This window comes from Copadichromis virginalis, linkage group LG3, assembly GCF_057382275.1.
Source record: "Copadichromis virginalis isolate Kocher_CV1m ecotype Utaka linkage group LG3, C_Virginalis_male_GT1.1, whole genome shotgun sequence".
Lineage (NCBI taxonomy): Eukaryota > Metazoa > Chordata > Actinopteri > Cichliformes > Cichlidae > Copadichromis > Copadichromis virginalis.
Window position 1 is genome coordinate 62104531 of NC_140620.1, and position 25087 is coordinate 62129617.

Consider the following 25087-nt stretch of genomic DNA (forward strand, 5'->3'; position numbering starts at 1 on the left):
TGTGCCACTGAAAACTTATTTAAAAATAACACTTTGTGCAAGAAACTGCTTCACAACAAATTATGCAAATTAATAACAAAATGAACACATACCACAAGAATCCAGTGTGTACCAAAGTTCACAGGGCACAGCCACGTCTTCAACTGGGAACTTCATCTGTGGGATTGGAAGTGCAGAGTAATTTGGATTTACTTAGGTACCATGCGTCTCAGGGTGTTTTCAAATATAGTCTTCTTTAAAGGAACCGAACTCTTTCCTCAGCAACAGAAAGGAGTCAACTGTTTGGACCACTTCTGAGCTTTCAACATACCAGTTGAGGCATCTGAACTGCCCAGAAAACAACGAGCTTGCAACTACTGAACAGAGCAGGTGTGCAGCATTCTGCACAAGTATAGAAAAATGTTATAGAACAGTAAATAGGGTTTTTTTTATTTCAAAATTAGTAGGTAAATGACATTTCTTACTTACCTTTCGTCTGTCAATAACACGGTGCAGATATGCATCAATGACCTGTTTTGAAAAATCTGAGTTTATACAACAACAGCAACAATTTTTGAAGTAACTGCTTGAATGCTGTACACAAAAACATCTAAAGGAATAGAATTGCTGATAAAGGTTCTTTCTGCATATACTGGAACTGGGTATTATGATGTCACAACATCTGTGTTGTGGTTGATAACATTTTTTCCTATTGAAGTGAATGGGTGAAACCTTATCAGAGTTTTGCAATATAACCCCCCCCACCTACCCGCACATTTTAAACTATTAATGGTCTCTGCACTGCAAATGCTTCAGAAGGAGCAGAACCTCGAAATCAGACTCAATAATGATAAGTTCTCTTACCTCATCAGAAACCACCGTGACCCCTGCAGTGTTCGAAAAATAACTTGTATGGTCCAACAGCTGCCTCCAAGCGCCCAGTATCCTTTGCACACCATAGCCTCTTTACTAAAAGAAAAATATGATAAGTTAGCTTAGGCATGCATGAGATTTGTAGTGGATACGCTTGGTAAAGGCCGACGGGCCACAACAGGAAAAAGTCAATACAATAGGCATGCATTTACACGCAGAGAAATAGGAAAGGTACAGCGGGTGGGCAAAAGAGAAAATTACTGACAGGCAGATCCATTTCCAGACTTCCACAAGCTCAGTGCACGTTTCTTTACATCTAATATGAGTTGAAGACTGCAAAATGCAAACAAAGTCATGCAACAGTCAATTAAGTTGCAACGCCAAACTGGCAACAAATGACCAACTGGTCAAAAAGAGTTGTTCACTATGTCACCTTCATTTTCTAAGCTTTGTTTCTGGGAGGGAAGTTCTTGTTCACGCGTTTCTGGTCCTGGAACACAATTAAACTCCTTGTGTCAGCCGTTTTGGGTGCAGAATGAATCCTCTGGACTTTGCTGGCACTGAGGGTTAGCAGTAGGATGGCAGGGAGGCATCTTCAGGTCTGTGCTGCTGTTCACCGTCTGACTGCGAGTTGGGTATTTTTAATTGTCACTGATATTTACATGGTGGCTTCTTCTGTACGGCTTGATATGGTCAATGCTGTAGTGATTTCTTAAAGTTGCTCCTTCTGTGTTTTTTAATCTCACACATTTGCCAGCGATGTCTTGAATGGTGTAGGGTCCTGAAAAATCTGGATCAAGTCTTCCTCCCTTCCTTCCACGTTTCATGTTCAAGAGAAGAACTTCATCTCCAACGCTGTACACAAGGTTTCTGTACTTCTGGACTCGTCTAGCATTAATGTGCAATAATAACAGTGTGCAATACACATACACTTATTCTTCTTTTTTATACTAAGTTAATATACTGTGTTGTGTTGTTTGTTACGTTGTGATGTGTCATATCGTGTCGTGTTGTGTTATATGTAGTGCCGACGTAGGACAGTTTTTCCAATTTCATTGTACTACTGTACTATGTATGACTGTGCAATGACAATAAAGAGTTATCTTATCTTATCTTATCTTATCATAAGCTTCCTTTTGTAAGTCTTGGGACTTTGCCATATTTTCCTCTACAGTTTTTTTTTAAACTTGCTCTTGTGCGTCTCTTGTAGAAGATACAAAGTCACCGTAACTCGACTCCTCAGGGAGAATGATGGAGGACAGCTAAAATGTTCACATTTTAAATTACAATTAGTCCACCACCAGCACCTTTGTTTTGGCCACATTCAGTTTCAGGTGATTCTCCTCACGAACCGACCAATCAGTCCTCTGTACTCCTCTTCCCTTCCCATTCCCTCTTTAATCCAGGATCTCAACCAGTTTGTTATGTTCTCTCTTATAACTCAACTGGTAAAGTAACAACACATTTTTGGTTGTTAGTAACTTACTTTATTAACCATGTTGTGGAAAGGCACAGGCATATCAATGCGCACATGCACCACGCTTGGTGTTCTCTACTTTACCACAAAATATAAACTGATTTTACTAAATACATCACAGTTCCTCCCATCCAGCTTTGATGAACACATTAAGTATCAAACAATCGAGATATTTTCAGGTAAATGCCGTAACCCAATAATTGTACTTAAACTGAAATATGACACCTACTCAGTGATTTACAACATAGAGGTAGGTTGTTTCCTCTTAAACATTTTAACTGCTTTCCTTACAAAATGAACTGGAAACCTATAAGTTCAGTCTCTGAGGTGCTCTGGGATTTCTCTCAGGGTAACGTCTGCCTGTTTGGTCAGAGTCCATAGTGCTCTGTGTGGAAAGTTCAGGTGTTTGAACATTGGTGGTTTCACGTAAACCCTGAACCTCAGGTGGTGAAGCGAGGGCAAACTCTTCTGAATCTTGAGGTGTAGATGTGTCCTCTCAGGTTGCTCTGGAACCACGTGACATTCTGCATCTAGAATCTGATCAACATGTCTACGCCAGACTAAGTTGGCTCCAACATTTATGGTGTATATCAGCGGTCCGGTCCGTGAACGAATCGTGCCAGAATGCCATTTCTGACTTGGGTCTCTGTAGTCTCTGGCGAGAACTTTTTGTCCAACATTGAAGAACCTGGTTTTGTTTCTTGTTGCTTCCACCATGGAAGACTGTTTATCTTGGACATCCTTGCGAATGTCTGGTTTCAGCAAATCTAGACATGATCTCAGATCTCATCCCATGAAGAGCATTGCAGGTGTGTGTCCAGTTGTTGCATGAGTGGTAAGACAGTAAAAAAATTGTCAATTTTCTGTTGTAGCGGTTTCCCCTCTGTGCGACTGGCTGGTTCAGCTTTGTTGCAGGATGATGGTGAGCTGAAGTGATATGTCGTATGCCGTTACTCCCAAGGAAACACTGGAACTCCTCTCCAGTAAACTGATGACCATTGTCACTTACGAGCTGTTGTGGCAGACCTGTGCGTGCAAACGGTGACCAAAGACTATTGATCGTGCTAGCAGCTGTTGCTTGCTTTACGGGGAAGATTTCTGGCCACTTTGAGTGGGCATCAACCACAACCTGGAACATTTGGTCCATAAATGGGCCAGCATAGTCTATATGAATGCGTTGCCATGGAGCGGATGGCCACTCCCACGCGTGTACAGGTGCTGTTTGAGGCTGGCGCAGCGTCTGCTGGCAAACAATGCAGGATTTAGCCATATTCTCCATTTCACAATCAGTGCCTGGCCACCAAACATAGCTTCTAGCAAGACCTTTCATCTTAACACCCAAATGTCCATCGTGCAGTGAGTCCAGTACCTTTGTACGTAGTTTGGGTGGCAGGATGACACGAGTTCCCCACATGACACATCCTTGGCAAACGGATAGTTGGTCTTTGTGGGTGGAGTACGCAGAGAACTGAGTGTCACTACAGGACGACCAACCATTCACAGTAAGATCATTTGACAAGATTGTGTTTTGGCTCGTTTCTCTTTTCACCTGAGCACTTGTGACAGGTAGGGGTTCCATTTGTGTAACATGAAACACAGTAGCTGGATCAGTCATTTCTTCGGTGGGTTGCATGTGTGGAAGACGTGAAAGTCCATCTGTATTTCCATGTAGCTTTGTCCCTTTGAACTCAATGGTGTAGGTGTGTGCACCCAGGAACAAAGCCCAAGCAAGCGTACGCAAGCCATGGTTGGAATACCTTTCTGAGGGTTAAAGATGGACACCAGCGGTCGGTGGTCTGTGATCAGGGTGAAGTGTCATCCATATAAATACTGATTAAACTTCTTCACTCCCCACACTAGACTGAGTGTTTCTCTGTCTATCTGCGTATAGTTGTGCTCGGCTGCATTTAGGGACCTTGAGGCAAAGGCAAGTAGTCGTTCGGATCTATCAGGCATTTTGTGAGATAGCACGGCACCAATGCCATATGGTGAGGCATCACAGGCGAGGCGAAGTGGTAGATTGGGGTCAAAGTGTGTCAGAACCTCCTCTGATGTAATGAGCTGCTTAACTTAACTAAATTAAATGCCTCTTCATAGTTTTTTGTCCATTTCCATTCGACATTTTGTTGCAGCAGAGAGTTCAGCGGGTGCAGGACTGTTGAAAGGTTTGGTAGAAACTTGTGGTAATAATTAATTAAGCCCAAGAATGAACGTAGCTGACTCACATTTTTAGTGTCTGGTGCCTTCAGGACTGCTTCAACTTTGTCCTCGGTTTTGTGGAGCCCATGTCTGTCGATCTTGTGTCCACAATACTCAATGGCATCCTTGAAGAACTCACATTTGTTTTTGTTTGCTCTCAATCCATATTTTTCTAGCCTGGCCAGGACTGCTGTTAGGTTAGCCAGATGAGTCTCCTCATCAACACCAGTGACTATTATGTCATCCAGAAAACACTGTTCCTGGAATGCCTTGTAGGACCTGATCCATGTCACGTTGCCATACTGCTGGGACACTGGCGATACCAAATACCAGCCTGTTGTACTGATATAGGCCTTTGTGAGTGTTTATCACCACATATTTCCTGGATGTCTCTTCTACTTCCAACTGGAGATAAGCCTGGGCAAGGTCAGTTTTTGAAAAGTGTTTGCCACCTGCGACTGCTGTGAATATGTCTTCTATCCGCGGAAGTGGGTACTGATCTATGTGGAGAACTGGGTTCACTGAAACCTTAAAATCACCACAGATCTGCACTCTGTCACTTGCTTTCTTGCTTACTGACACTATTGGTGTAGCCCAATCTGACCATTCCACCTTGGTGAGTATTCCTTGCTCTTCCAAGCGCTGGAGCTCTGCTTCGACTTTGGGGCATAAAGCATAAGGTACAGGACGTGCCTTGTGAAATCTTGGTTTTGCATTGTCCTCCAGTATGATCTGTGCTTTAATATTTTTCAGGGTGCTGATTCCATCTTTGATCACCTGGGCACGGTTATTAAGTTTCTGTTTCAGTCTTTCATCCACAGAATGTGCACTCGGGCCTCGTTCCAGTCTCATTGACATAAAGTTCCAGGTTGCGTTTCTTTTTCTCATATTCCACTTTCACTTTTCCCAGAGGAGTTATTCTTTCACCTGTGTATGTTTTCAGTTTCACCGAGGTGTGTTTCAGTTTCAGATTGGGGAATTTGTCTCTGTAATCTTCATATAAGATCAGTGAGAGGGCAGACCCAGTGTCCAGTTCCATCTGTAACTCAACCTCTTGTATTTTTGGTGTGAGCCATATTGCATCATTGTCTTTCTCTTGCATTGTGTACAGCTCCAGGCATGCCAAATCCTCCTGAGAATCATTTGAGTCTTTCTCAGTTACTTCATGCAGCTTTCGGTCTCTTTTGCACATTTAGTTTTTGTTTGATGCTGCGCAACAAGTTGTATGTTTTTCCTCCCATGACACTCAGGAACACAGCAACTTTCTTCTCATCCTCTATTTTGTTAGCCAGACAATATTGTTCATCTCTCACCACATATGTTGTTCAATCCTCTTTGCCATTATCAAAAATGTCCATTTGTCCAACGCCTCCTGACATTTTCTCAGTATTTTCAAAAACATCCTTCACTTAAAAGAACTGATGTTACTCACGTCCTCTCTGCAGCGCACTAGCCAGGCGAGTGAGTTAGTATCCACACGGATGATTAGTTGTTTTTGCCGTAACCTTTTTCGTGTCTTTTGGCCACTTTCACAAGGATTTCCCCCTCCTGTCGTCCAGTGCACATTGGAGATCCGTTTTAATGCCATTTTTCGGCTAAATTATCCACACCCACTGCCGCGCTATGCATTCTGGGATATGTTGGGCCACGAAGTCTACACTGCCACAGCCTTAAAATTCAGGGAAATGAAGGACTCATTTCACGGCCGCATTTGGAGCAGCCTTTGAATTGGGACAGCCTTCGGCGCGCCGCTGTGACGTAATCGGCCTTGAAATGCGTACTTTAAGGCTGCAGACCCTGAATTGGGATACAGCCACTGACATGAGACAACCCTTCACAATAAAACAGGAAACAAGAAACAGACGCAGACTTGACACTGAACCTATACTAAACACGAGACACAACCTAAGAACTAATCCCTCACTAAGAATAACAGAAACATGGAATACCAATAAACAAAAGCATCGGGATACAAACCATAATACAAAGTAATATAAGAACTGAAAATGCTGGGTCAAAATGACCCAGAACCGTGACAAAAGCCCAGAGTTCAGTTTGGTCTTGAATTCTTTTAGTTTCTTCTCCACGTTCAACGACCGATTTACTTTTTGGTCCTTTGTGAGATGAATTTCCAAATATCTTATTTCTGATTTAACAGGAATCTTACAGTTTATCATTTATGGCAAAGAGTTCACAGTTATTAGGATTTAACGTTAATCCAGATGTCTTGGAGAGTTTTTACATTTTTCACTAGTTATTGGAGCTTGATTTGTTTTATCTTGAAGATGGCTGTTAGAAAGTGTGTGTGTGTGTGTGTGTGTGTGTGTGTGTGTGTGTGTGTGTGTGTGTGTGTGTGTGTGAGTGAGAGAGAGAGAGAGCGCGAGAGGTTGCGTCTTGATTTAAATCGAGTAGTTAATAGTCAGTAAGTGTCCGGCTGCTCCTGTATGCGATTAGAATGATGCCACCTTATCCCATAGTCCAGCCAATGATGCGATTCACATTCGTATATACGCAGCTAATCAACATGGTTGACAGGCTATGACAGCGTCCTTATGTGTTTTAGCTAGCAAAGCGGCGTGGCTGATGTGGAGTGATACATCTGCTGTTGTCAGGCCTGCAGGTATCAGGCTGTTGTTCTCCTTTATCTCATAGTGGACAGAAATTATTTTTTGCAGTGGCACAAATAATTTGTGTGGCATCAGATTTGATGCCGAACAGCTGATTGTTCTGTAAATAGTTTGAAATGTTTATTTTAAAAACGTCTTGGCTGCATTTTTAGGTAAACAGCTGCAAAAAACTTTGTTGTTTGCATAACTCACATAACTCATAACTCAAACATTACAAAATCCAAACGCTGAACTGCACCTATGCCACAGAGCTTCATTCCAACACATCAGATTAATGACGTTCCTTTCAATAAACCTTGGACACACACAATTAACAGGAGTAACATCCCCACTAATCTGCCTGTTAAACCTAGCTAACCCAGCCTAGTCTTCCGTACATACTGGCGATGGGTATTTATGTACCTCCATACCGTCAGCTGTGAGGAAGACAAACTGTCTTAAACACAAACTGCGGCGGTACTCCCAAGCCAATGGCTTCAGCCGCCTGATGCACAATAGAAAGCAAATCAGTACAACGCCTAATGCAGGTGAAACTGCTGAAACCTAACAGGGGAATAAGACTCCTGATTGAAACAGCTGTGTGAAGCCACAGGCTTACTCTAAAAGGCAACAGCAAACCTTAAACTCTCACCAATCAAACTATATATAAATAATCCAATAAAACCTACAAACTCTTCTGTTGACAAGTTGTTGTGGCTCCTCCAGCAAATGTCCGCAGCAGGCTAAACATGAGGACGCTGATGACGACAACAACAAACACATGAGATGCACTTCTGCACTATTTGCTCCTTTAATTCCACATGTTACTGTCCACTATACAAATCAGCACATCGAACTATTAAACAAATGCACAGACTGCACAAACACAATGACTGCAACTCACAAAGAATTACACCAATTACTACACCAAACTACAACATCGGCCTATGGCATCAATTAGTGCATAAAACATACATCAAGTTACAGCCAAAAATGCATCAAAATGACTCAAGCTGGGGTCAACAGGTTTCCCCTCATGCTCACCCGACCTTTCTGCTCATCAGGTGAGTGCAACCACATTTATCACCTAACACGCCCACGAGTCACGCCCCACACCCGTGCACCAATACAAGGTGTGCATTTAAACCAACCCTCTTAATCCAAAACAAAAAGGAACAACTCATATGGCTCCTACACTTGTGCTCAAGAACTCAGTCCTATATTTTAGGTTATTCTGAATAAATCGTTCATGCCCTCTCTTGGGAAAGAAGCTGTCGTGGTTCCTGGTCCTAAATCTAGTCGTCCAAAAGTTCTAAACGACTTCAGGCCTGCTGCCCTCACCTCAGTCTTTGAACAAATCATCAGAAATGTGATTATGGAAGACACTGAACTTCAGCTTGATTCAATGCAGATTGCACATGAGCCCAACAGAGGAGTGGAGGACGCGCTTTTGATTCTACTTCACCTGATTGTCAAACATGTAGAGAGTAAAGGACTTCAGTTCATCGATTTCTCTGCTGCTTTCAATAACACAGCCCCAGATTTGAATCAAAAGACTTTTAGAACAGTTTGAAATCCGGACAAACCTGAGCAAGTGCAGTCATATAAATATCTTGGGGCCATTGAGTCTGTTTTATCATGCAATGATGCAGGACAAAGTCTTATAAAAGCAGCTTTGTCCCTGCTGCCGTCACTAAACTTAATAACTAATAACTGTTTTTCTGATTTGATTCATCGCGTCTAATTTCCAAATATGTGTCTGTCAGGTTTAAATCGATGTGTGTGTTTGTGAAGGGATGACAAATGCTATTATTTTTCTGTAAAGCAAATTTACGTAAAAGTAAAGTAACCTTGATATGTCAGGATGTAGATGTCCCTCCCAAAAACGTCATCAGCCCTGAAACATCGGTACTGTTCAAGGCAGCATTGCTGTCCACACGTCCATCAGAGTGTTAGAGGCGGCTGTCACAGATGTTGCAGTCTGCTCTCTGTTTCCATGAAACAACCACACTTGAAATGATCATTAAAGCTACCTGTACTAAAGGAAGCTGAGAACATGGCAGACGTGGGACTGACTGTGATCAGACTGTGACGATTGTTCTTGAGCAGATCTACAGGTCAGCTGTTCCACATCATGTTTCTAGGATGGAGCCGTTTGGAATAATGCCGCCCTCTGCTGGACAGATATCGTGTTGTCCCTGAGTCCTTCTGATCCTCAGCACTTTCTATCAGGAGACAACGCACTCAGGTCCCATCTGACGTTGTTCACTTGATGTTCTGAAGCCCAGTACGGACCTTAACACGGGCTCCATGTGGACATATTAGATTAACTGTTTTTAAGACCAGTTTCTTGAATTACATGACGGTGTGATTTTTATTTTGTGCTTTTAGTGCAGAGAGAGTCTCTGTGGAGGTTGGATGTTCTCCCCGTGTTTGTGTGGGTCCTCTCAGGGGACTCTGGCTTCCTCCCACAGTTCACACACATTCAGGTAGTGGGGTTAGGTTAACTGGTGAATAAGTGTGAGCGTGAACGGTCGTCTGTCTCCTCACCCTGTGTTAGCTGGGATCCACTCCAGCTCGTACATGCCCGTCAGGCACCATCCTCATACCTGTTCTGGTAAATCCAGTCCTGGAAGACACAGCTCACCTGGAATCTGTGTTCATGTTATAAAATGTTACATTTCATTAGAAGTTGGTTGTATTCCAGTTTTATGTTGCAGTTTTCACTTTTGAAAGGGAAGGTTAGTCCAGCTCAGTCAGATGCTGAATGCTCTCTTTCAGTACGTTGTTGTATTAAACGATGACTCAGCAGACGACACATTGTAGCCATGTTAAAAATCATGCAACAGACCCTTGGTCACGATGTCATTGTGGGGATGTCTAAAGGCTGGCTTCCTTCTAATAACCGTAACAAGTGTTTATGGCGCTCCTTGTGATGCTGGGTCAAAGTTCAGCCTCTGAAGACCTCGACGTGTTTGAAGTTATCCACAGGCTGCGAGGTCCACTTCAAAGGTGTTCTATGTTAGATGTTGGTCAGGTTAATCAAAATGGAAACTGTTGAGTTTACACATTAACCAACATGGTCCAGCACTAAACATCGTAAAGCCTTTAGTTTATGGAGAGAGGATGCTGCCATCAAATTCAAAATGGGCTAATATTTTTCTTTAAATGTTTCATTTTCTCACTTTATTTAAAATACTGGTTTACAGGATTTGCAAATGATTGAATTCTGTTCTTAATCCTATTTAACACAGCGGATCAAACGTGGGGAAGTGGGTGTTATATTCAGATTGTGGGATACATTTAGGAAATGTAAAACTTTTGATGTTAATGTTGTTTATTTGCAGGGTTTAAAAATAAATGTGTTTATTGTTTGAAACTCATACTTGGCCTTCTACTCTTCATGGCTGCTTAACGAAGCTAACAGGGTGGACAGTCTGAGGAGCTGGGAAAGAAAAGCGTCTGAACTGCTTTAAATTTCTTGAAGACGTTTTATCCAAGAAGTTTCTTCAGTTCCGAGAGAACGGCGCGGCGGTGGGTGTGGATAATGTTGCCGAAAGAAAACGGCGGAAGAGGGGCGGCTGAAGAGTAAACTTTCAGAAGTAAGTACTGAATATTATGTCACTTATTTATGTGCAAATGTTTAATAATGAAGAACATTAAAACATTCCTGTTGGCCACATGTTGGCAAAGTTATGTGACATTAGTGATGTTTGTACTTTCAGCGTTTACTTGGTTTTAAAGCCTTTACTTTAAAATATACGCTGTTCAATAGTCGACCTTAATCCTACAGAGAATGTGATGATTTTGTGGATAATTAAAGTCAGTCATATATCCACAAACACAACAAGCTGAAAGTCAGTGATGCTGCTCGGTTTGCAGTCCTGAACATCACGGCACAAGCAGGATTCACTGCACTGTTAATGTTAGCTATGTTATATTGCTGCCTCTGTTCGGTGGTGTCGAGCCAAACGGACTTTAACGTGTGTTTGAACGAGCTGACGGTTCACTCGTTAAGCTGAAAGAAAGATGCTTTAATCACAGCAGTCACACATGTGTCCACTGCACCATCTGGAACTCTTCTTGTTTAGCACTCGTAATAACACAAACACTAAATCCTCCTTCTCTGGTGCTGTTGTGTAGCAGTGTGTACACCTGAGACTGTCACCTGTCTGTCTGTCCTGCACAGGGCTGAACTGGGACAAAAAATCGGCCCGGGCATTTTGACTAGAGACCGGCCCACCAAAAATGTGACGTCATTCAGGGGTAAAAACCGCAAAGGATTCTGGGAACTTGTGGCAAGAGGTACTAGCGCATGCAGGCTTTCAATTGAACTCAGCTACAGAGCGATAAAAAGAAACACAAAAAATAGCCGGTGTTGTGCCAAAAAGTGATTGTCTGCCAAAAAGTGATTGCTCGTATTTAAATTGCTATAAGTAACTTGTTGGGCTATAATATGTGAAACATATGTCAAATGCATCCCTCATGGATGACATAAAGTCATCTCTCCATCTCCATCTCCTGCTCTTTTATTTCTCTCTCTTGCTCCATCTCTCTCTGCTGCTCTTCTGTCTCCTCTGTCACAGACCTCTCCACTTTTGATGATAAATCAGCCTGGTGCAACATGTAAGGATTGGCACAATTTGTTAAGATTTTGAGGAGTTTGAGAAACTAACCTTAAGCATAAAATAAAATTTACTATCAGTAACTTCATAGCACCCGCCCAGCAGTATATAAACTCCGTCATGCTAGCTAGTACCAGTTATTCTAAGCGACTGTAAAAAGTCAGCACAACGAAAACAAACTACAACTAAACTTGGTTTATATCTGACACAGATAGACAGCAGGTCATAACTTCTTACCTGAAGTTCAGTTCCTCTGCCACTATGACCGGTGGCGGCCTCGGGTCTCTCCTCCTCTTGCCTCCCCTTTCCCTTATCCACCTGCTGGCCTCCACCACTTGCTGATGTTGCTAAATCTGTGGAAGCTATGCCACAGCTACCGCCAAACAATTCAGTTATTTTTGCACATTTGGCAGCGTCTGCCTGAAGGGCTTGTTTCTTTTTGGCCCTAATTTTTTCTGCACCTTCTTTCCTTTTTTTGTTCTCCATTTTCTTTAGTTCATCTATAAGATTGCTAAACAAGGGGGCGGGTGCATCCGACCTCCTCGGCTGTAATTGGTCCAGCCCAGAGTCGATCATGACCAATTGGCCAATCCAACACCTTTCATTATTTATACCCTTCCAAAAGAAAAAAAAAATCGATCGGCCCATAAAAGCAAAAAATCGCCAGCGGCCCACCGGGCAAATGCCCGGTATGCCCGATGGCGAGTCCAGCTATGGTCCTGCACTCTCTCTCTGTTTCTTTCTCTCTGATTGTGGAATAAAAGTATGAACCTGTGTTTATAAGTTACACTTGTGTTTGAATCCTGCACCTTATCACACATTTGATTTCCATGTGTGACGACTGCAAGTGTCCAGAGTGAGGACAGACTGAGGGACCCACTGCTGCTCATCATCTGTGAGGCTTTGCAGCCCTGATGATCCACCAGGACAAACTCAGCAGTGTGTGAGGAAGAGGAGGAGGAAGAGCCAGCAGCAGCTGACAGATGGAGAGAATAGACAGACTGTTCCCTGTTTGTGAAGGACTGCTAGGAAAGTTTAACATAACTGTCTGTCCTGAATCAGTCTTATTAGGTAATGTTCAAATAATGTTATCCTCCCAGTGTTTCCAGTGTGGGAGAAAGTACTCAGGGCCTTCAAGTTACACACTATGAAAGGCAGCAACAAGTTTAATGTTCAGAAACCTAAAGTCTGTATCAGCAGCAGAATGGAGCTAAAAATAAATGTTTGTTTCAGTTCTATGAAGCTTTGAGTATTTTGGATCAGTAGCACTGCTGTGTTTGTTGCATCATATTGCTGTGATTGTTTATATGCTTTATATATTCTGAGCTAAGTTGATCTATAGTGTTACATCATATTCTATAAGGATGTTATGTGTTTGTAGACTTTCTGCCCAGTTTGACCCATTTAGCAGAAGTCAGCCTGTTTAAGGCTCTGATGTCTATTCTGTATGACTTAAAGCAGTTATGACATGGTCTGATTTTCTCACCCAATAAAGGAATATTTCATTTATCAGTCTACTCTTCATTCTATCAGACACAGTTATCACAGCTCGTACATTTGCTTTTTACACATATATGTAAGCACTGAGCCACATTTAGTAATGCCAACATATTAAAATAACAATATTTCTCTCTTATATATGATACATCTATATACACACTGTCACAGATACTTGAGTGTCTTTGAGTGAAGATTTAAGGTGATAGGAAATATAAATAACTGCAACTTGAATCTTTGACACAGAGTTCATGCTTCAGAGTTCAGATGTTCAGAGTTCATGGACCGTTGAGGCTGCGAACTTTAAGGCTGCAGACCCTGAATTGGGATACAGCCATCGACTGTGGAAACCTTGCAAGTGGATCGTAAAGGTTGTTACAGAGTCTTTCATGTCTAAATTTGCCGTTATTAATTATATAATTGTAGGAATCATCTAGTTTGCTTACACTGATTACGTTGGCACTTTGTTAGCGCTACAACAACGGTCAGACCCCCGAGGTATCTAAACTTTAGTAAGAATGTGCACTTTTGACACCTCTGGTTAGCATTTAGTGGTCAGTTTCAAACGTATTTGATTTTTGCTTGTTATGAACAAATTCACTTCACTACTTTTCACGATCTGTAACATCAATGCACATTGTTCCATTTACTGCATATTGCACTTTATTCATGTCTCTCATTCCACCTGCAAAAACATTGTAAAGGTCGTCACAGAGAGTTTTATATATGTATAAATACTAATATTCTCTATTTATTCTGCTTTATTGCCAAGATGTTAGTTAGCCTTTGTTCAGTTGTCTTTTATATGTCAATAGATACGTATGTCACAAATAAAAGTTTCTTGTAAATTATGTTTTTGTAAAGAATTTTCTCCCAAATCTCTTACATGCTAACTGTAACGTGTTATTTCTGCTAAAACCTGAACTTAAATGTGTATATGGTGTTTATCTGTTTTTCTCTCTGTTTTAGATGCAAATATCAAATTGGAGTTCTGCCTCCAGGCCAGAATTGCAGGAATGCACCACGTGTTGGCTGTTTCACTGCCCTCTGTGCCCCACTCTCAGCCCTGCTGTCAGGGCAAAGATTGAGCAGCATATAAATGGACACATTCAAAGTGCTTTGCCTTTCAAAGGTATGTTGGTATTAAATATACCTCATAGTTAAAGTCATAAATATGCACTTCTTTTCAGCACCTCTGCAGGTCTTTGTTGACTTAAAAGTTATTTTTCACATTGTACAGTTCAGTTCATTCATCAGCGAGAGAAAAAAGTGTTTTCATTAAATATTTTTCCTGTTCACCACATTTCCTGACAGCTCTTGTGATCCACACCATTTTGCTTTCATTATTGAGGACGGCTTGGATATTTTTGTTAATATGTACAATCTGATTGTTAGATAAACTGACTGCATTCTATACAACTACATTTAAATTACATGTTTTTTCTTTTTTTCTCTCTTACAGACAAAATGATGTGCCGGTGCACTTTCACTGCCCTTCTGTAACATGACAGTCATACAGCGTGGGGATATGGCAAGGCAATTATTGTCATGTCAGCATTCAGGACTGCTCCCCACTGAACTCTCCGTGGAGCCTCGTCTCCCTCTCCATGTCTCGTCTCCAGCATCTAAACCATTTCCTGAATCTTGGGTAGAACATTCATGTGCTCCACCCTCTGTGCTAAATGAAACTGGGGCTTGTGGAAAGTCCATGAAAATGAAACGTCCTCACTGTGGTCTTAGTCTTCTTACAAAAAAACTTCAAGGCTCACATGATGAGGAGGCATTCAAACAGGTCAATAGATGTTTGCCTGGCCTGTCATCCACAGTGTTTTTGTGTAGAGGGACTTCTTCCTCTTTGTTTTTCAGTTTGCAGAGGACATGGAGCTCTTTTTAAAAGCATGTGCTGACGAGCAGAGACTACAGGTCAAAGCGATGTTTGACATTTAATGGACAGATGAAGGCACTGGCTGTTTGTTTGTGTTTTTTATCTGTTGTTTGTTTTTCAGTGTACAGAATTCCAGTTAAACTTATTATAAAATGCTGTTCACTTGTTTCCATACTTATAGTAAAAAATGTAAGTGTAAATGCAACAGCATTGTTTATACTTGTAACTTCAGAGTAAAAAGCTTATTGTTGATATTAACATTAATGTATTATCCTGTAATCAATAATATTTTTATGCATTTTACGCATTAACCCTCTGATCTCTATCCTGGCCATTTGGGGCCACTTCACTTCTCCTTGTTTGACTGCTACACTGCAGTGGACCAAAAGAATGACGCAGGTTTGATCTTAAGGCTCTAATAGTTGTGTGTGTTGTGCATGACATTGCAACGCAAACATGTATTTGCAAGATAGACTGGAATAAATTATGATGCATCAAATATTACACAGGCTGCAGTGAATTGTTGTTGATACAGGTTATTGAGCTTTGAGTTTCCCAGTCAAACGTAGCTTTGACACACATGCTAACACTCTTACTCTTGTACATTTCATAACAAGACACCAAAGCCAAAATATTAGCTCTCAAAACAAATTCAAAGCTGCAGCTGCAGCACACACAGCAACAAACACTGTTAGTAAATGTGTCCTGGAGTTTCTGCAGGTGCAGAAAGTGCTGCTGCTGTAAGTCAGCCTAACAGCTTCCAGATCACTGATATTTCTGGAAAGATGGCAAGAAGGGCATCACAGCTCATTTCTACAATCTCCCAGATCTTGGAATACAAGCCCCTGTCCCATGAAAACCACTTCACAGTAGTAGGAGTCCACTAAAACCTACAAATGAAGAGTGATCCTGGAAGAAATAGGGCGCACACTAGTGACCTCAACAGTTGCAAGACAGCCTTGTCCCCGATGCTTATATGAAAAAAAAATATGAAGATTTATGAAACCATTAGGACTTTATTACTGTTTTATCTGAAAAGCTACTGGTAATATTTAACCTAACTGGGATTTAAAGTGTAAAAAACAGAATGTAGATAAAATTTTGGTTTTGATGAAAAGGAGTGGAGCTTGTGAGCCACAATGTAAGCAGTGTTGCTTTGCTGACATGCACTCGATGCTGGCAGTACAAGCATTGTAGTGGTTCTTATGTTTTTGTAAACTAACTGTATAATATATTGAGCCATTCAACAGTACACAAATGTTTGTAGGCTCCTTTTTGTATGCAACCTGCATGTCTTTCTGAATTAATTGTTTGTTTATATCATGTTTTTCAGGAAAAAGAAGAAGTTAAAGTCAAGTGGAAGCCTTGCTCAACATGGTATGTAGTAACAACTTTGTTGGACGGGAACAGACATTCATACTGTTGATAAATAGTTATCACCTCAATTTGAATTCATGTATTTGGACTAAAGTAAATTGGGAGCTGTTAGCTGTCAAGCTGCTCCTCTGTGAGGAGCTTGATAGCTGTCCACCTCCAAAGTTCATTATGAGTTTTGGAGGTGGACATGGTCAAGACTTTTAAGAGTTGGCATAAGACTTTACTTCTTTATAGAGCTTATAGTTGGGGCTGGTTCAGGTCAGCCCTTAGTTATGCTGTCATAGCACCAGACTGCTGGGGGTTAGTGTCTACTCGTGTCATTGTATATATCCAGGAATATGTGCCTGAGGATAGTTGTCATGAAATCAATATTAAATCAAAGTTTTCCTTAATGACCACAGCTGGCATGAGTTCTCCAAAGCTGCCTGCTGTCTCAGGATCTGTCTCCAAAAAGAACCAGGGAGCGCTAACATGTTATGTTCTAGACTGATGAAGAAAATGCACATTAAACATAGTATAAACTCACTATGTTAAGTAATGTGAAGAGGATGCCTTTAGCTCCTATTGGGTTGGTTCCTTGATCAGTGCAATACAGAATCATTCATCTGGTTTGATGTAATGTCCTTCAAACACGTCAAAATGAGGCTCTGTAGTCTGTGTGGCCTCCACATGCCTGTATGACCTCACTACAACACCTGGGCATGCTCCTGATGAAGTGGCAGATGGTCTCTTGATGGATCTCCTCCCAGACTCCAGGACTAGAGCATCTGCCAACTCAGGCAGCAGAAGGTTCTCCACGGCGTCTCCAGACTCTGTCACACGTGCTCAGTGTGAACCTGCTTTCATCTGTGAAGAGCACAGGCCGCCAGTGGCAAAGTTGCCAATCTTGGTGTTCTCTGGCAAATGCCAAACATCCTGCACGGTGTTGGGCTGTAAGCACAACCCCCACCTGTGGACGTCGAGCCCTCATACCACCCTCATGGAGTCAGTATCTGACCGTTTGAGCAGACGTGCATATTTGTGGCCTGCTGGAGGTCATTTTGCACAGCTCTGGCCTTTCTTTCCTACCCCACAGTACCTTTCCTTATCTTTTGTTTCCTACTCTTTTACTTAGTCTTTGATCACGGTTGTCTTTCTAGATAATTAATGTCATTTGTTCTGGGGCGAGTCACTGGCTCGGGTGCATTCTGGGACTGTCAGTTCACCAGTGTGCTGGCATGCTTCTTAACAAACACACCACTACAGCAAACATCTCAGTTGTACTTGTTGATTTCTTCAACAAAACACTGAACAAAACATGTCCTTGTGAGTGTGCTGCCTGCTGCTTTTACATTTTGTGGTAATTTGAGCAGCCCAGAAAGCATCCCATGAATTCAATTATGTTATTGTATCTGAACATGTACACGAGTCATTAAATTAGATGGGAAAGAATGATTCAGGGTAAACAACTGCACCAAGGGAATTACATTTTTCTTCTCAACATGTAAAATGTCTGTTGATAAGCAATTTCTGAAACAGACATTATAAAAATCACATTAAACAGATGTGATTAACTTTTTATTCTAGCAAACATAACATCAATGATGACACAATCAGTCTTCATCAGAAGTGCTCAAATCACTCTCATCGTCTGAAACGTCCTCCTCCTCCTCCGAGTCCATTTCCAGGAGTGGTTGGTGGCTGAGGATTCTCTTGTACACGTCCTTTACTTTGAGCGTTTCAGCTTTCAGTTCACTTTGTTTTTAAACCAGGCTATGGAGTCCTTTCTGTGCATCCTCCGACATGCCAACAAGGGAGGCTGTAAAAACAACAAAACTATTAAATATAAGTAAAACAAACAAACAGACAAAAAAACTCACCTCATAAACACAAGGAGTTAGGATCATGTAATTAAGCTTTTTTTAAGGGAGAAGGCAGTGTTAGCTAGCAACCCAAATATAGGTAAAAGATCCAGTAAGACTTTAGCATCTGCTATTATTTTCAATCAATTCATCACCAAATGTATAAATAAATAAAAGATGTGCTTACAGTCTGAGGAGATTGTCCCCAACACCACAGATCGCATTTGCAACACTGTCCAGTGATGCTGCATCTCCCTGCAAAGGATCATCTCCTCCTCTCTCAGGCGCCTCACAGCCATCACCTTCTCAAAGACCTTTCTCTTTGTCCGGAGGTCAGCAGCAGCTGCAGTTTAACAACATCAGATGGGAAAACATAGCAGCATATTATGATTCAAGAACAAAACATTCAACTGCTGCTCAGATACTGGGAGTTTGTTTAAAAAGGATATTTAGAAATCAAGAGCTTACGTTCACTTGTGCTCTGCCAGGGCCAAACGTCGCTCTGCATGAGGGCATCACTGGATACGATTTGCTTTGTTGCTTGTTTCCTTGTTGTAGTCGTCAACAGCAGCCGCCAAGCGTTTCTTCTCATCTAAGATGACCTTGTGAATTCTGTGTCGCCTCTTGTTGCTATCTGTAAATAATCATAAAAAGGAACACCTTCACATAATGCATATATTTACATTTTAATCTACACTCATCAATTTGTTTGCTAGAACAAATCACATCCAGCTTAAACAAACCTGCATCTGATTTTATTCTGTTTACAAAGTAGCTGTACAAGCTGTACAAACTGAGCATCAAACGGTCCGTTTCAAAGAAACTGTGACACCATTTTGTCTGTAAAGACTTTGTGTTCGCACTCTGATGATGACGACAAGCTGCTCTACTCGTGCCTGCAACGCTCCAAGGCTGCCATCAGTTTGATCCGTTTCTAAGTGAGAGGAATATTAATCAGAACACAGGATGAGTAACAGTCACCAAACTACAGTGGACTCTGTAATCACTGACTTGATGATATTCATTATAAGACATCTGGAGCCTTCATGTGCTGCATTATCATGAGATAACAAGTATGTTGGTGTTCAGCTTTATAAAACCAACTAGTACGACATCACTTCAACCCAGGTCCAATCCAATATGATCAAACGCAACAACTCTGCCATCAATTCTGCTTTTACAAGCTTATTTTTCATTGTTTGTTGACACTGTCAGAAAGATCTTAACTCTAAGTTCTTTAATGAGGCCATGGTGGGTCCTGTTGTTATACACGAGTGCATTATATTGAGACTCACCTTCAGCCCATTGCTGCAGTGTGTCGTCATCCACACCCAGCTCATTTCTGCTCGCATTCAGGCTCTCCACTTGTTCTCTAAGGATCCTTATGATCTAAGAATACATTAATAAATGTCATTCATATGGACATTTTTAGAGTACTGGTGTTTCCCCCCCATTACCACACACATTAAAATGGGTATTGAAAAAATGACCTTTAGATATCTCTGGCTCAAAGTGCGGCCCAGTTGTTCCACTTTCCTTTTGTTCCAGCCCAAAGCCAGGAGGCTCAGCATGTCTGTTCGCCCTGCATTTCAGTTAGTATACAAATAAGAATGAATGAGCAGGAGACTGAGTGGAATCTCACACACAGACACACACCTGCTTTAGACATGTACTTCGTTGTGATGGCCGCCCTAGACAGGAAACTGTTTACTTGTTCCACCTCTTCTCCAACTGTAGAACCGGCCCCATCCTGAAACGCACCTCCCCATTTGATCTATAGAAAGGAGGTCACAATACATGACTGCTGAATTCATTCAACCTTATAACAAAATGTCTTAAACGTATCCAAGACTACAAGCTGCAGTATACCTCGCACATCCAAGTGTGAGCTACTCAAAATGAAGTACACATTAAGATAAAGTCAAGTAAATAGTGTAGAATAAGGAGGGGATGTTTTTCTCATTATCATTTAATATTTTAATATGGCATTATTAGTTCATTAGAAGTATATAACCAGCTTTGCATTAAGCATAAATTGAAGTTTTTGACCTTACATTATTCTTTGCATTACAGTGATGGTGATAACTTTAGTTTGATCTTTCCTTGCAGGTACCAGAATAATAACATGATTTTCCATTGCAGATGTAACCCTGATCATTCCATACACATTGCAGTTTGTTGCTTTTTCTAGAGTTGTGCTCAAGGTAATTAAAGGTTAAAAGCTACAGCCAGCGCGAGTCTGACTGATCTATGGAGGGCAAAGGCTTTGAGCTTGGAAGGCCGCACGCGCTTACACAGCACTTATAAGATGTTATTCTTGGTGATTTTGTGCTTAGTCATGTTTTAATATGTTTTAAGTAGAAGTAGCTGATCCAGCAATATTCATTTAATATTATAGACTTGATTTAGAGCAATACACACTGATGGTCTTAACAAATGAAAGAGTCCTTGTAGCTGCCATGTTGTGTCTTAGCAGGGTACAGACGGTTCCAGGAGACGGGGGCAGTCAGCGTCTGCCCTCGGGAAGGAGACAATGTTATTCTTTGTGTTAAATAAAATTGTCAACATTGATTGTATTACACCTGTCACTACGCATGAGGGGGCGTTCTAATACCCTGATTTCATAAAACTATGGTGATGTGTTTTTTGAGATGAGATCTGAGACTGTCTGCATACAGTGTCCATCTCCCACGTGTGTGATCATTAAATCATCGTTTGACTCAACCCGACCGGACCAGTGTTGTTATTGTGGGTTTTTTCCTCTGGTGTCCATCCCCAATATTTTGAACCTTAACAATAGTATTACGACAACACCAAGAGAAAAACAAAATAAATATCCACCCATCCAAATATGTATCCACACACACACACGTATGAGTATATGGTTATGGCGTTAACGTCATTTTAACAAGATTAACGCTGACAGCACTGATATATATGTGTATCTTACATCATTTGTGTGTCTCTGGATGTATTTCACAAACTCAGCAACTTCCTCATCTTTCTCAATGAAGACACCTTCAAAGTTCCCCTGCTCTGAAGTGCTGAACGAACACGGTGACAGTTGTTTGAAAAGAAACATCAAAATACAATTTTTGTACAAATCCATATTTGATTTATGTACACAATGCATAACGTACCTTGCATTTGATTGAAAGCGATAGAGCTTGCAGTTTCCATCAACTGAGACGGCGAGCATGTCTGGAGTGCAGGCAGGGCAGCTAAAGCATGGCTCCTTGCACATCCTGTCCACCTCACACTTTACAGCACTCCACTCCAAGAAACTTTTGCTGAAGGCATCAGCTGATATTCGGCCAGTCTTTTAAGTAGAGGACAAACAACAGAATATTCACGGACAGTCATCATAAACATTGATTTGCACAATTTCCTTAAACTTGACAAATTTAGAAACTCACCCTTCCAAAATGGGCTGTTCGTTCATCCAGCACTTTGACAAAGGCCTTAAGTGACATCCCTGCTGCAGCTTCTTAATGTCATAGAAAGACTGAAAGACATCCATTGAAAACAGGGTGCAGAAATTTAAGGTGCCAGGCCAATATCCACCACCCTGGAAGTCCTTAACTGAGGGGGACCACATTAGGCCACAGCTGGTGCAGCTCACCACTGGCAGTGCAAGGTTATAACGGCCTTTAGGAAGGATAAGGAGAAATCCAGTCATGGCTCAACAAAGACATTCATTTTTTCCCATGTTGTTTTCAAAGCGGTCTGGTAAATCCAAATGACCTTTGACAGGTGCCCACATATACTGCGGGCCGAGGGTAATTCAAAACAATGTAGCAATGTACAATTTGCAATAAAACCTGCAAACACATCTATTGTGTATGTACTGTGTGACAAAAGAGCAACTTACCATTTATGGTTACAAGAGCCACAATTGCACCGGGTGAAACCTCAACGTTACCTGCTGGGCAGTCACACACAGTCTGGTCTTTGCACAGGCAACAGCCGAACTAACATTAAAAACACACAATATATATAAAAAGAATTGGAAATTAAATGATACACAATAAATATACAATAACAGCACACACTCATAGTACATAGCAATAAATGCATAAGACTTAAAAACCGTACCTATTGGATTGTGAAACTCTGATGAAGGCTGCAAAAACCCTCCTGTTACTGCCTCTCTGCTGTGCAGGACAAAGCGTGTGTGAACTGCAATATCACAGTCAGCACAAAGGAATGGAAGAGGCAGGCAGTCCAGACACCTCACAACTACTTGTTTGCCACACTGACACACACGGTGTGACTGTGGATCCAGAGTAGCTAACATATTGTCTATAAGACAAGGCCTGGCCTCTTTCCACTTTAGCAAGGACACCATGTTTCTGATCACCCAGTGAGTAGCAGCTGACTCAGACGACGTCTCACAAGTCATGGCTGCGTCCTCTTCTCCATCCTCCAACAACTGAAGGAGCTCCTGACGAAGCACCTCAGTTCCACACACTAACAGAAAAAAAATAAAGAAACTCTTCCACAAAGTGAAAAACACTCTAGGCAGTATGTTTCTTAGGACTGCACAAAAGCCCTGCCTAACTCAACTATAACAACAAATATAAAAGTAAAGGAATCACAATATATACAAGAAGGTAAAGTACCTTTTGTTGGGTTGACACTGGCAACATAACTAGGTTCTTCACGTGGACACTGATGCTGATCTGCAGACACTGGGGGGAAAAAGAGATTGAAGAATATTTACTTACTGAAATTCTTTGGTGAAAACAAGTTGTGAGATAAAATCAATGGTTGTGAGAACACTGACCACGTGGCAACTAGTACTTCGACTGGATGATGGTCTTTGAGGAATAAAATCTCCCTGTCTGTCAAGGGCGGCATCACTTACATTTTGATTAGATACCTTGAGTTTGTAAATGATCAGATTACATAATTGGAATACAATGTATCCAATTCAGGGTTGCAGGAGGATGAAGCCTATCCCAGCTGATACAGGACAAAGACAGGCTGCCAGTTTATTGCAGGGCTAACACGATATGTGTAACAGAAAATCCACTTAAATGTTTGATATTTCTTATAATAATCATAATTATGACTATTATTTAAAGGTTTCTTTAAATAATACATTTTGATTTTTTATAACCTCTAAAATATAAACCTGAGCTGTTTCAGATTCTGACCTCTGACCTCACTGCAGCTCCCTCTTGGAAGTACGTCTGCTTCTTGTCTACCCCCAGTGATGACCGCCTGCCCTTGATATCACGTACTGTACCTGAGGAACAAAAAAGGACAAACACTTGCCTTCATTTAAGAAGTACATTCATACAGAGGTAATCTATGGAAACACACTAGTTCACCCTTTGGGAGAAATCAGTTCCTGTGAAACATTTCTGTAAATGAACATCATGTGGAGAATGAATGAAATGAGTTCTTCAGGTGACTCAGCAGTCCCACACTGACAAATGAAATCTAGTTAAACTATTAAGCATATTTGCTCTTCTGAAATCTGTGTTAAACAACAACAAACATAAATTAGTAACAAAAATACAGCTGAGTAGAGGCTTTACAAACCACCAGCAGCCATAATGCTAAATTTTAATCTTCAAATGTTTCTGAGCCGTCTTCAACCTGCTTTTAACACATTAAAGTCCCACAGTCAATGCAGCCTGACTCAATCCTAGATGTTCAGCACACAGAGACACAGAGGTGCCGTTTAAAGTTTAGTGATAACCTGAGTCACTGATCATTTGCAGTATTACAGAGTCTGGCAGTCTTTGCATGATGTCCACGTCACTGTGAGTTTCTAGCTGACTCTCAGGTGTGACAGGTGTGCCAGCAGGAAAGAGTAATAATAACCTGCATCCTGAGGTTTGTCATGCAGGATTAAAGCAGCCAGGCTTTGTTCACACAGCTAGGATTGTATTTTACACTGACCCTGGGTCAGTATAAGTATCATACAGTTTAAACGAAGCACTGAAACTTGCACATATTTATTACAGATGCACTGAAGCTAATCGAGATATTTGCTGTCAGTCTGTGGCTGCGATTAAACACTTTACTGGAAACTTTATTAACTAGTAACTTCATCAGTCATGACAGAAGCTAATATTTCTGTGCTAACATCGTTTAAACAGTAACAGCTTTCCTCCAATATAAGCTAACGTTTACACCGTAACTTTAAGCTAGCACCATAAAGACGGTAAAACACGTAATAACATCTACAAATGCATCTTAAAGCTGTTATATTAGCACTCGGTGTATTACTAACATAAGCACATTAACATTACTGACACTCGCAGACTTTTAATAGTCATTCTATAAATGCTGTCCGTTTAAATGGTCTTACCTGGTGGTCCATATGGTCCATAAGTGAAGCAGAGGGAGCCTGACCATGCGTCACACGTTTGACGAGTTGGGAGTGAGAACGTGTTGGGCTATAAGGAACACACTCACTTCCTGAGCCCTGGGCAATAAGAGACGTTTTGTGTTTTATGATTTATTGATATGTTTGATCCTTTCTGAGCTGCGTTAATGAAGCAGTCATTAGAGCACCATGTCCGCTAGAATAGTTCTGTAGTTTGATGCTTGAGTCGTTGCAGACTTGTTGAAACTCCCTCACCCGTCAAAGCAGCGTCTTTGTTATTCGCGTCCAGCAGATGGCAGTGTTTCACTGTCTGACGGCTGTCTGAAGCTTCAGCTGGATTATCCGTTTAAATGAGATCGTTTTATAAAACTTACAACAACAGGCC

At 41.3% G+C, this 25087-nt stretch overlaps 2 long non-coding RNA genes across 4 annotated transcripts; one reads left to right on the forward strand and one right to left on the reverse strand.

Moving 5' to 3' along the window:
* The first annotated feature begins 10672 nt into the window (after positions 1–10672).
* LOC146716500 (uncharacterized) lies at positions 10673–11440 on the forward strand. The gene is made up of 2 exons (XR_014919234.1): positions 10673–10736; positions 11324–11440. It is a non-coding gene; the product is annotated as an uncharacterized LOC146716500 (long non-coding RNA).
* A 10089-nt stretch (positions 11441–21529) lies between these two features.
* On the reverse strand, positions 21530–24837 carry LOC146716501 (uncharacterized). Of its 3 annotated transcripts, XR_014919176.1 has the most exons (4): positions 24685–24837; positions 22982–23610; positions 22455–22829; positions 21530–22330 (listed from the first exon to the last, which is right to left on the reverse strand). It is a non-coding gene; the product is annotated as an uncharacterized LOC146716501 (long non-coding RNA). The 3 variants fall into 3 exon arrangements; XR_014919177.1 differs by lacking the exon at positions 22455–22829; XR_014919175.1 differs by having other exon boundaries at positions 22455–23610.
* Between the last annotated feature and the right edge of the window lie 250 nt (positions 24838–25087).